This window comes from Harpia harpyja, chromosome 1, assembly GCF_026419915.1.
Source record: "Harpia harpyja isolate bHarHar1 chromosome 1, bHarHar1 primary haplotype, whole genome shotgun sequence".
NCBI lineage: Eukaryota > Metazoa > Chordata > Aves > Accipitriformes > Accipitridae > Harpia > Harpia harpyja.
In genome coordinates, this window is record NC_068940.1 from 85,500,941 (window position 1) to 85,514,073 (window position 13,133).

Here is a 13,133-nt window from a genome sequence, read left to right on the forward strand (position 1 = left end):
CTAAACAGTACTTCTATTTTTTCTCTTTCTTCTCATCTGTTTTATCTCATACATTTATCCCAGTTTATCTTTTTAAACTTTACTTTATCCTAAACATGCCTACTGCTACAGTTCGAGAAGTTTTACCTGATCTCAATTACTACAGGTCCATCCCTATCCACTCCCACCTTCCTACTTCAACCTCTTTCCTTCTTTAATCTAAATTGAGGAATGGTTGGTTTTGACTGATCAGAATTAACCCCTTATCTTTGGTGTCAATACACTTGCTGATTCAAACAGACAACGCCGCATCAGTTTGATTCGTTATTTCTTCGTAAGAACTGGAGACTTACCATTTTTAAAGTTAAAGCTCAGGTTTTTTTCAAATGCAGTTATGCAGCCACTTGAAAATAATTCACAGTTATTGGTAATTTACAAAGACAGAGAATTATATTGTAATCCTGGAACCTCTGTAAAGTATAACCTTCCAGGTTCTAAGATTGACTTTTAAAATATTTCAGGTATTTATTTCACCACATTATGCCAGCAGAAATAATGTTTGGAATATTTTAATTTTATCTACCTAGTTAAAACCAAAAGATCGAGGCTATTACTGATACAATTTTTCTCAAATGACTGGTCTGCTGCATCTGATTCCCACATACATCCCACCACAGCTTAGTAATCTCTTAGACAGCTACAGCTGTGCCAGCAAACGCAACTAGTTTCTTAGATCCCAAGGGCCCAGCTTTGAATTAGCTAGTGCTAGTGCCACCACAATTAATGTGACGCACATTGCAAAGTGATTTTTTTTCCTTCTATCACTAAACTCAGGCTCATTAGCAATGTCTTCAAGCTCTCATAGCGTTTGCTACCAAGTTGTTTCATGTGACATGTAAGTATTAAATCCTACAATATTAATATCTGGAAACTGCTTGTTTTTTCACATGTATTTATGCTCATAAATGGTTCTGATGGCTTACTTGCTATTATTGTGAGTCTTAGGATTTCCCAAGGTCATTGTCTCAGGAAGCATCTCGGTGTACTTGCGCCTTTTCCTTGTCCCGCCATCTCCCATTATTTTGGAAGTAATCAAACGCCAAACCCATCATGCTTAAGATTTTGCCATTCCCTGCAACCTTTTTTATGCATGGAAGTAAAGATAGTCACAGTTGTGCTGTTTTCAGGTTGCCCCTGAAGACCCCAAGTGCACCCATTCTCTGTGCATAGCACAGAGGGAGGAAGCAATGGAAATGAGAGAGCACATAGGAAGCAAAGGGTCAAAGGTGCATCTGGCATGGAAGGAAGGAAGGCAATGTCAGAAACCTGTTGGAGGAAGGTGACCAAAGGACTGATGAACAATGTAAGTGTTTTTGTCAGCTAGGGAAAGGAGACATGACAGCGTTCTCTACGCCAGAGTTTAGGAGAGAATTAACTTAGTCCCTGCTTTAGTGAAAAGGAGATAGCAGCTCTTTCACTATGCATTTAAAATACAAATGATAGAATTTAAAATGAAGGGGGTTCACCTGACAACTAAAAAAATTAAATTAAATTCAATATTATATTTAAATAGTCTTCCTCTTCTTTTTGTGGTCCACTGCTTTTCTTCTCTGAGTGCACTGAGACTGAACATTTTATGTAATCTAGATTCAATCAAGACATTAATTACCATACTGGCAAATATTTATACACTTGTGCCAGGACTTTTTCAGGTCAGGTTTTCCATATCTTCCCTGGTATTTTGCTGTATACTTATTAGAAACGCACAGAACTCTGTCTGCACTGTTCTCTCCTTTTCATTTTATTCCTATATTTGTCCAGAGCATGTAGATACGGCTGAATAGTCTGTTCATTTGAACTGCGATACTTTTCACTTTAAGTTTGCAGTATACTTGATACTGTAGGGCATATTGACTGAACCACAAATACAGAACCCATCACTGACTCCTGATTAAACCTGATATCTGTGCTGTTGATTACAAATGTACCAGAATTGAACATTTGCTGAAATTTTTATTAAATGACATTAAAAAGATAGGAGAGCAGTTATTGTCTCAGTTGCTGTCTGAGAATCAGCTCTTCCCATTCTTTTGGAGGACTGTCTGTCTGAAACAGATGCCTCCACAGATTTCCAAGGGAGGGGAGCGTGAATGAGAGAAGGAGCATCTGCAGGTGGTTTTGCCTGAATTACTCATCATCTGGAAAAGACAGAGCTTAAGTAGTGTGCAAGATTAACACAGTGAAATGCGAAATACTGAAATGATGGGCAGGACTGTATTACTTGTCTCATGAGTGAATAAGACCAGGCATTGTAATTCATCATAAATGTAGCTGGCTGGGAGGGACTCATTTCATGATTACTTAGGAAAACATTGAAGCTTCTCAAGAGGCACAAGCCTCAGGAGATGGGGGCTGAAGTGCTGTGAAATTGCTTTTGTGTCTGGCATTCTGAACCGTTTGAAGACTGATGTGGGCAGGACTGGCTCTGAGAAAGGCAAAGTAGATAGTTGCCTACTGGAGCAGACTCCTGGGAGCAACAAAATGCTGATGTCACTGAAGCATGGATCAGCTGCTTCTAGGAAAGGCAGCAAACTTCTGGATTTCCCAGGCCATTCCCCTTAGCTCTGCTCACAGCCTTTGCCTGATTTCTTGGTGTTTCCCACCATGCTGACACATCATATGCCTGCTCTGGTTATGGATTACCCAGTTTAATCTTACACCAAACTCTGTGCTGCTTTCTGAGGAATATTCACAGCCCCTCACTGAGCACTCCTACACCCCATGCTGCTCTAGGAACATTCCTCCAGCTGAACGTATGCCTTCTGTAAAGGGGAAAAAAAAAAAAGAAAGAAGTGTTATTATCAGCCCCTGCATCCAACACAGAGAAAACTACTGAAGGCAAGAGAGTTTGTGGCCATATGTTGGGAAGACAGGGTAAAGGCTAATAAGAAATCTAAAAATATTTTCTTTTTTTTCCCTAGGAGGGAAGAAACTTATGGGACTGCTGAGCGTGGGATTGTGGAATAATGTCAATAGATAAGAGCCAGGCTGTCCCTGTAGTGCAGGGCTCAAGGACACAAGGACTACTCAGCTTCTCTTACAACCCCTGTAAACTGCAAAAGAACAATACAGGAGACAGGAACTGGGAAAATATATTGAGCTCACTCGTTGACAGAAATGGTATGGCTATCAAACAGAGTACAGAACCAGTGTGCCACAAAAAATGAGATGCAGGCTGTTTCTGCTTTCAACTGAAAACATTATGCCAATTAAAAGACATCCATTGCAACATGTCTTCCAGACCACAATCAATGTAACTTTTCTGGGGAAACCCAGAAAATGAGATGTGAACTCATTACATGTATCTTATGATGTTGTGATATTCTCTAGCTTGAGAAAATGAAGATAAAAATGAGTGGGTTTGGCCCAAGAAAAGTAGACCGGCCCAAAACTGGATCACATACTTGACAAGAGTGAGATGTGCTCTGGAAGCCCTGTATTTGGCCTGGTTGTGGGGACATCATTTCAGCATGAGAGTGACTCAGAGTAGTCCCAAAAGCTACGCTGTCCAAATGTGCACTGAATTTGTCTGCCTGTTTCAGACTTGCTGAGCGCATGCCAGCCTGCTTTTGAGATGTGCTGGCTTTGAGTTGAAGGACTTCAGTACCTCTGACTGTCAGGCACAGTGTTCTCAAGAAAGTTTAGACACGGAATTCCCATTAAAATTAAGGCCTCAGGGTGGTCATAACCTACATAAACACTACTGAAACATTGACTGTAGGGAACTGGAACTCTTCAGATGTTAGACTTAACCATGTATCCATGCACATGCCTGTGGCTACACACAAACTATTGAAAATGGAAATCCAGCAATATCAACATGGAAGTTGTACAATTCAAGCATGCTTTTCTTGTATTTCCCCTCCATGAAAAGCTTTTGTTTATGTGTTTGCAACGTCACTGTGCAATACTGTCCTTTTTCAATCTTTATGTATATATTGTTAATGTATACATAGATATATATCAAGACACATAAATACATATAGGTATGCATACAGCTGTATCTGTACATGCATGCCACTGGTAGACCTATATATATAAGAAAAGTATTAACTAAGTAAAAGGCTTTCATTCCTTGTTCACTCTAAAGTCTGTGGAGTTAGTATAATTCTTTAAAAATGACTGTACTGTGTAAAGGCACACAAACATGTATTCAGCAAAAATATCTTGACAAAACAAAAGCACATTGGTAAAATCTTATAGCTCATGTTCTTACTTTCCAGTCACTAAGGTGTGCTTCAGAATAGAGTCATGGCATTAGAGGCAAAGCATGGCAGTGACTGGAGTCCAGGTTAATAAACCCTGCTCGGATAATTAGCATGACCTCCCTGCTGTTGCCATTAAGACACATTAAACTGAGGGAGAGCACAAGGAGGAAAACAGAAGTGGAAAGGACCAGACAAAGGTAAAGTCTAGGGACTGGGAAAATGGAGAAGGTGGCTGCAGGAAGTTCTGGCTACAAAAATGTTGGGAATAATGGATTCATATTCTGTAAGATGATCTAATTGTCCCAGCTGGCCTTAACCCTGATGGAAAGGCTTTGTTTAAGAACTATAAAAAACTCCATTTTTCATAAGCTATGAGTGTAATCTAGGAAGAGAGAGAATTTGTCTGATCTGAATTACGTGTTCTTTGTTCACATTCTATTCCTTACTGAATCTAGGGAATATGAGAGCCCTCCTGTGGCCAGCTGAACACCTGTAAATTCCCTTGGTTGCAGTCAAAGACAAGACAGCCCACTAGGTAATGTGTCTGCTTTCTTGTTCAATGGGAGTAAGTTGTTATTATCACACTATTTGTTGTGTCTACAGTGACAGAGGTGTGCATGGCACTCTCAACAGTAAATCAAAGGTGACTGGCCTCAAATACCCATCATCTAAGTTAGTGCACAGACACAGCAAAGTGAAACATGGAGGTAACACTTGTACAGAACGTAACGCCTTATTATCTATTGCTGTAAGTTGGCACAACTCCATCAGCACAGACAAAAGAAGATAACCGGATTGAAGGGGTAGCCCTATGAAGCACTTTAACAAAAGACAGTAGACCTGAAGTGGAAGGGATGGCTCTGAGCACCAATCTGTGTCTTCATACACAATGCACAGACATTTACACTAACACAGAATAGATGTGAAATTCTGTGCTCTGACTGGGTATTTTTGATAGATCCCTTTGGCAGAGGTGTAGATACTGCACAAACTACCCAGCAGGATTCTTGTTAATTGTCTCCCACTTCTACACAACTTTGACTCCACCAGGCTAATCCTCATTCACATCAACTTGGTTTACAGCAATATCAGACCAAAAGGAATCAATAACATAGACAAGCTGAGAGATCACACTTTCAATATCAGTAACCTTTTCAGTAAAAATTTTCCATGTACTACAGAGGCAGTCAAAGATTCTATGCAGCCTCTTAAAAAAGGGAATAGGTGGTCTAAGTACATAGAGACCTTGAAAGCTTAGAAAAAGAAAAACTGATATTATAAAGAATATAAAACAAAATAACCCTTTTTAAGCTAAGAAATTTGACATCAGTTTAGTCCTTTCATAACTACAAAAATACCTTGCTATGAAATAATTTTTAATTTATATAGTCAAATTCAAGAAGACATACTGAGAAGCGACAGCTTAGCTCCTCCTAAGAAATGTGCTCTGAGCTTAGCACGAAGAACCGAGTGTGTGTCCTATGCAATGTAATGCATTACATTACTGAGCTCTTTAAATGGATGTAGATAGCTGAATACCTTGGAAGAGTTGTCAAAAATAATTTACACAATACTTCTGATTATTTTCATTAGCATGAGTAAAAGTGCAGGAAGAGAAAGAAGTTTTTAATCCTTTCAGTGCAACATTAATAAGTGTTGCCTACCCTACTGTCACCAGTTTTTCATGATTTGTAAAAGTCAAAGCAAAATGCTGTTCGAATAACTTGTATCTGTAGTTTTTCCAGCAGTAGCTCAACATTATGCAAGAAACCTAAATAGTTGCTCCCTGAAATTTTTCAGTTTCATGATTCTTCTAGACTCTTGCATTCAGCTGTCTTTGCTCTTCTTTTGAGGCATATGCAACATGTGACAAACTCTGGCTCAGTACAAGAAGTTTAACGTGTGAATTAAAATCTCTGCAAATCCAGATCGGTCTGAGGTCCTCTGTTGGTAGTACAGCCAGTTGATCAGTAGATGGTGGTGGTGCACTGTCACCTCATGCAGTTGTCCAAGGACAGTACCCAGCTGTTAAACCATTTTTCTTTTAGAGCAGACCAGTAAGAGTCTTGGTGATGACTGGGTTTTTAATACATCAGAACATTAAGAAATGAGAAATGCTAAATATCTGCCTCTTTTGAATGATGGAAAAGTTGTATTTTCTTTTTTTTTTTTTTTTTTCCCTAGAGTTTCAGGAACCTTCTGAACTTCCTTTTCCAGCATCCTGTATTTTTATTCTGTGGGAAGAAAGTCCTTTAGCTTTTGCTATTTTCATATACTAATCAAAATGAAAGAAGCAAGCAGAAATATTATAAAGAGTGGGAAGATACCTGATGCAATTGTCAAACTGCAGAAATCCTGCCAACATGGTTATTTGCCACTTCGCCTCCCATGTTGACTTTGTCACAGTGGCATCTATCTGGAGGTGAAGAAGGGAGTGAAGGAGCTTGTTTCAGTCTTGTCCTCCCAGGTAGGTAGGATGGAAAGGAGGAGCACTGGGGACATTCTTCACCTGTTTTATAGCAGCTGGTTCATGTATGGGATTCTGGTGTGCCTTTATCTCAGAGGCTTGATCTGTTTCCACTGCTGTGGGTATTTTAGACCTTCCTCCTAGGGATATATATCTCATTATGCATCTGGAGCCAGTGTGTTTGTCATGATGATGGACTGTATTGATCTTGGGGCCTCTACTGAGTGTGGAAGAAGTGAGGTCTTGACCAGGACCACAAATGACTGGATTAGAGCTGCCTTTCTGAGCAGTACAGGTGCTGAAGCTTTATAGCAGGACCTCTGATGGGAGTGACATGCTGAAAGCGATATCTAAAATATTGCAGACTAGGGGCCACATAGCAGGGGCAGATCAGATTTCCAGTTAAACATGTTTGCCACCCACTGGCTAGGCTGCAGAGTTGCCTGTTGCTGCAATGGGAATCTGCAGCTTGTAGTTACAAGTATTTACATATGACAGATAATTAGAATGAAGCATAGTTTAACAGGAGAGTATGTTTGAATATTTCTAGGCTTTTGTTTACAATTTTAAATGTAATGACTCCAGAACTGGGCAGTGACCATACTAATACCTTTAATTTGGGGTTCACATATGCCGTCAAAAGCAATACTTTTTCAGTTCCTAGGTCACACTGACTAGAAAGAGGGAGATGGAGAGAGAGGCTGCCTAAATGACAGATTATGTGCATGAACAATCAAAGCTAAAAGAGAAATTTAATTTGGGCTGTGCTTGAAACCTGTTATGGAGGTAAAAACAGGCGTAAGTCAAAGCTGAACTAGTAGTTGAGAACAGGGTGAGGAAGCTGATCCAAACTGTTCCTTTTCCTCAAGCATCTGGTGTCAGAAGAAGAATCTGGTGTCAGAAAAGAGAATTGAAGGGGGAATTCCAGAGCACTTGGCTGAAAGCATCTTCCCACAGTATTTGTTCCTATTCAGTTTTGTTTTCAGTCCTATCTTCACCCAGAAACAGAACCGCATCATGAAGGTAGATGAGTCTTTGCCTCATCTCAAAAGCACTAGTAAAAGTTGGGCAGTGAAACAGAGAAAAATGTGCCCCAAGGCTAGCAGGCCAGAAACAAGGAATGACCTTTTCATATTTTCCCACCATGAGTCAGATTATTGTTTTTTCCCCTTTCCTCCCTCCCTACTTCACTGTAATTTTTCTATCACATAGAAAATACAAGAAATGTTTGTTTAAAGATGTAGTATAAAGAGTAATTCCCATGCTGCCCCTTTTGGATTTGAAAGCTGGTAAGAATTTATTGCTCAGTAAGTTAAACTTGATAATATGACATTCCTGAGGGCAATGGCTATGTAAATGCATCCTTATACTGTCTCTTGGGTGCCACTGCAAACAAAAAGCACAGTCCCCACAGGGTAATGATATCACCTTTATATGACTAAATACAGAAAATGGAAAACCATAAAAATAATATTTTAGGAACAGTTTCTCCTTTATTAGGTCTTGGAAAAATGTATATTGCTTCAAAATGAAACAGAGCAGTGAAAGAGTGAGGAAATTTAAATAATTTTTCATGGTACCTTCAAATATTAAAAAGGGAATACAATAAGATACAATTCTATTTTATTTAGAATTCAGAAACTCATCTCTGCCTAGACGTAATTAATTTTGCACTATGAAGATGTCAGTGCAAAAACATTATCCATGTCAGAAAAAAATCAAGTCTTAAGATAAAATTAATATCTTAAAGAAAAATCATACCACAACTTGTACTGTAAGGCTTAGTCATTAGTGAAGTTATTTAATATAGCTGTTTCATCACGCAGTATAATTAAAATGATAAGTTAACCACAGTCATGACAGTTCTTCCTTGATTAATGTGTATTATTCAGGGACAAGGCACTACCTAAAGAAAAATAGCATTGTCAACATTGCAATAAAAAATTCTGTTCCTTCCTTACCATGTTGTAAGACACAGTACTGCACTCCTTGTTCCTGTACACGATGCCTATCTGTAAAGGAAGGCAGATGATAAAAGGCAAAATTTGGTCTTTAACTTTGACTTGAATTTAGTAATTTATTTCGTGCAGACTATTACCTGAGAATGTTTCAAAGAAAGCAACATTGAGTATTAAAGGTAAGTTTCATACTTTCCAAGACACACTATGGGAACTTTCCTGTTGCCTGAAGAGCTAATGAATTCTTCAAGGCAATACTTCAAAATCACCACTCAGCTGATTACCTCTTTCTGCTGCTGTTGACAGACCTATAAACAGTACTGGGAAGACTTCCAGTACTGAGAAGGACTCTGCGAGGTTGCTCTCACCATTCTTCTGCTTAGGCTATGCTCAGTCTCTGCAGCCCATTCTCAGCCATCCACAGTGATCGGGACCATATGTCCCAATTCACTCCCCTGGCAATCTGATTTCAATGCTTCTCTGCCCTGTCTATTCAGAAACACTCTCTAACATCTAACCTAAATCTCCCTCAGTGACACATAATCTTCTTATTTTTTGTCCTATCCAACATGAACACGGCAAACAGATTACTTCCTCTTTGCAGCAGCAACTTTTACATGTTTGAAGCTTATTGCTGTCTCCCTCCTCAGTCTTCTCTTCTTTTGGCTGTCAATCTTTCCAGACAGCTAATCATTCTTACTGTCCTCCTTTGGACCCCTTCCAGATCATCCACATTTTTCTCAAAGTAACTGGAGTTGCCAGACATCCCTTATAATGTAGGATTTCCCAGGTTTAAGCCTCAAATCTCACATGCCTTATTAAAAACACGTGATATATTGCCTGCTCTCGTATTTCCTCTTTATTTTAATAGGGGACATGGGTTTTGAGGTTGAAACATAGAAAAATCCGCAGCTGCTTTCCTGCCCCGTTCTTCAGAGCTGCCTTTGGCAGCACAGAGTCACGACTTGGATGTGGCTGTGACTGAAGTGAAAGCCAGAGCATCCCTAAAGGAGCTGGGGAGGTCTGAAGGGCAATGCACGCCCTGAAGCACCAGGAAGGCATATGGTGTTTTAAAATTCAGAAACCAGCAACTCTCATATGCTGCCCCACATCAGGCATAATCCTCCTGCCAAAGACTCACTAACATAACAAGAGAATAAATACTCCTATGTTTTGTAGGCAATGCTTTTGTTTATACAGCTCAGGAGGTGACATTTTAGGTCCATGACTTATGTTCAACTTTAGATTCTCTATGCTCTCTCCTCTGCAAAATGCTATCCGGCCAGTCATGCTCCGTCCTTATACCCAATTACCTAAGTACCTTGTCTTTACTGAACTTCATCTTTTTCATATCAGAACACTGTTTTAATTTGTCAAGATAATTCTGACTTTTAGTCCTGTCCTCCGTTACTCTTGCTGTTTCTCCCAGCCTGGTGTCATCTATGAATTTAATAAGCCTACTCTCCTTTCAAGCATACAAATTATTAAAAAAAAAACCAACTAGAACCAGACCTTGGACAGACTTTGGAACTGTATCTGATGTATCTTTAATTTCAACAGAGAATCATCTGCTCTGTTATTTGGAGCAAGTCAGGAGAAGAACAGACTCTCCTCCACAGAAACCATTTCCAGGGACACGATGCAACACAGAGGTATGAGTTTGCTTCTTTCACTTCCAGATGTATGGAATTAGTGTTGCTTGTAGAAGCCAGTATCAGCTCTTGTCTCTGGAAGGAAAGACTGGAGAGGCAGCCTGAGTATCCTCAGCCCTCTCCGCTGCAGCAGAAGCACTGTTTCATAGACATGAGAGCAGATCTAGCTGGAGCAGCAGATCAGATCAACCCAAAGGAAGAACTGTCTCCTCTCAGAGCTGAGAATGCCCTGGCACTAAGACTGTCCTCTGCAAAATATCTACTACAACAAATAGGAATGGTTTGTCTGGGGGTCCCTAGGCACCTTGATAATACAAGAGAGAAATTATAATTCCCTTTTGCAGCCTGTAAGATCTGTGACATTCAACTGCAGCAGTGTCCATCACTTCTGAAAATTTAAACCGTTTTTTGCTCTTACTGGCAGACCCCAACTGTGTGTCCTTCAACATCACCAAAAGGCCTGGGATCTCTCACTTTATGAACAGTTTTAGAGGAAGCTTTTCATAATTTTCTATGAATATGTATGAATCTTTCCAATCTGGGGCCTATCAGAGGAGTGGGACTTGGCATTTGGGAAAGATTTGAGCCTAACTCGCTTGATTTTTTTCCCCAGTACTCAGACTGATGACATTTCAGTGTAAAAGGAGGTTTTGCAGCTGGTGCAGCTGTCCTTTCTATTCTTGTCTAGGAGACCTTGCAGGCAGTGGCAAACTCTGCCATTCCAGAAAGTGAAAAAGATACTGGTCATGCTTATCCAGTCTGGACAACTTGGCAGGACCGGGAATATACTTCTAGGTAATTCAGTCCCAATGCAAATCTTCTGATGACCAAAGTGGGTGGAAGGGAGGGAAGAAAACCAAAACTAAGTTTGGAAGATAATTTCACTCACTTATGCTATTTCCAACTTAATTTCTAACTTTTAAACCAATCTCCATATTTGCCAGACCATTAAAAAAAAAAGAAAATTCCTGTTGAAAATGGAGAGGGTGGTTTACACCATCCACTAGCCAACAGTCAGAACAGAGGTGGCTGAAAAGATATGAAATGTATAGCCTGTGCTGATAGAACATGGACTCGCAGGATTTATATGCATTCAGGGATCACTTATAGAACTGTTTTGCGCTTGTGTGGCCAGACATGTGAACATCATGGGGTAGTTTTTCTTTGCAATGATGCAAGGAGGTAATAATTCCCACATTTTTCTCTCAGTGTCAGAGGGAAGGTATCTTGAAGAGCAGGAAGGCTGAGGATTGGGACCTCTAGTTTCTCTAAGGTGATATTAAAAGATTCTTTAACTCCAGACGCCTTGTATTACTAAGCTCCTTAAAGATTTATGACCTTTATGATGATCATTTTCCCCTGTGAAATTTCCCTTCTGCTTAAGTATTTACGGGAAGAAAAAGTTTTCCTTTTTTTCCTCTCAAGTCAGCAAAGCTTATCCTGTGAGGATTTCTGAATGAAAGGGGGAGATTAGTGTTTCAGGAACATACCTTAACTTACTTTAGAAGCATTTACTGGACTTCCTGCCATGCCTCCTGTCCAGCTGGCTGGGCAGACACTGCCTTGCCTGCTTCTGTGCATGGATTTTCGGCTTTATTTTGTGGGAAGGGATTGGGAAAAAAATTCCACAAACAGGCTTTGAGATGCTTTACATCATGAAATCCCACTTGGGATGTGATTTTTTTGACTAAAGGAGGGAGCTTCACTTGACGGGATCAAGGAAATTTCCAGCTGCTTAGAGCCTCCTTTTCTTTGTCTCTTATTGACAGGAGAAAAAGTTTAATCGTCGTAATTGTATTCAAGGATAATGCATTCAGTGGCTATTGACGCAGTGCCCAAAGGTAGTCTTATGGCTACTACTGCCTGAACTGCATAGAAGGGAGTCAGCTGCCCTCAGGGGTTTTTACCAAGACCTATTTCTCACCAAGACATAGAATATTTATTTTGGTCCTCAGATGTACCTTGACATTTGCCTGAAATTAACAGCTCCTTTTTTTATGAAATACTGTCCTGCTGGGGACATTTGGAAAAAAATGCAAATCACATCCTTTTGTTGAACATTAGCTTTTCACAGAAAATCACTTCAAACTAATTTCGTTTCCTACTTTTTTTACTTTTGGAGTATGTTTCACTGTGATAGTGATGGACCTGCATAATGGGATCACAAAACTATTTTGTTAGTACAAAGCTGTAGAAAGATGGGGAAACAGCAATCCAGCTTAAAAATAATAAAACCCCCCACACCACTGCACAAACTGCTTACATTATGTTTTTGAGATTAGTAGAGTATGTTTCAGAGAGTCAGGCATCTTTACCCTTTTGCCCACCCCTCCAACTTTATCTGCTGTCAATAGCTTTGTTTCCCTAAAATATTTAGAGGGGGTATTAAAAAAGGGCTGTTAGGCTATTTTGAGAACTACATGATCAGTATGCTATTACTGGGCTTTTTCACATAAGTAATCTGTAGGTGTACTTTTGGCATGTATGTTAGTATAATTGTATCTTGCAGTAAGCTCATTGTTAGAATAGACCTACCCATAATGGTTTCTAAAATAGAACAGGTCATAGAGAAATGATGTACTATTTTAAAAAGCAGATCAGTACTTAATTATCTGCTAATATATTTGTAGTTATTTAAGGTTTTTTGCTGTTTAACACTATCACTGAAGTTTTGTGAGGGGAAATTAAAGACATTCTGTGCCCTAAGGAGCTTGTGAAAGGTTGCATCGAAAGGAAAAATGCAAGTGTTCATTAGTATGCCTTATGACAGTTTGAGGCAGACAGAATGTGTACGATGCTCTACGTACTT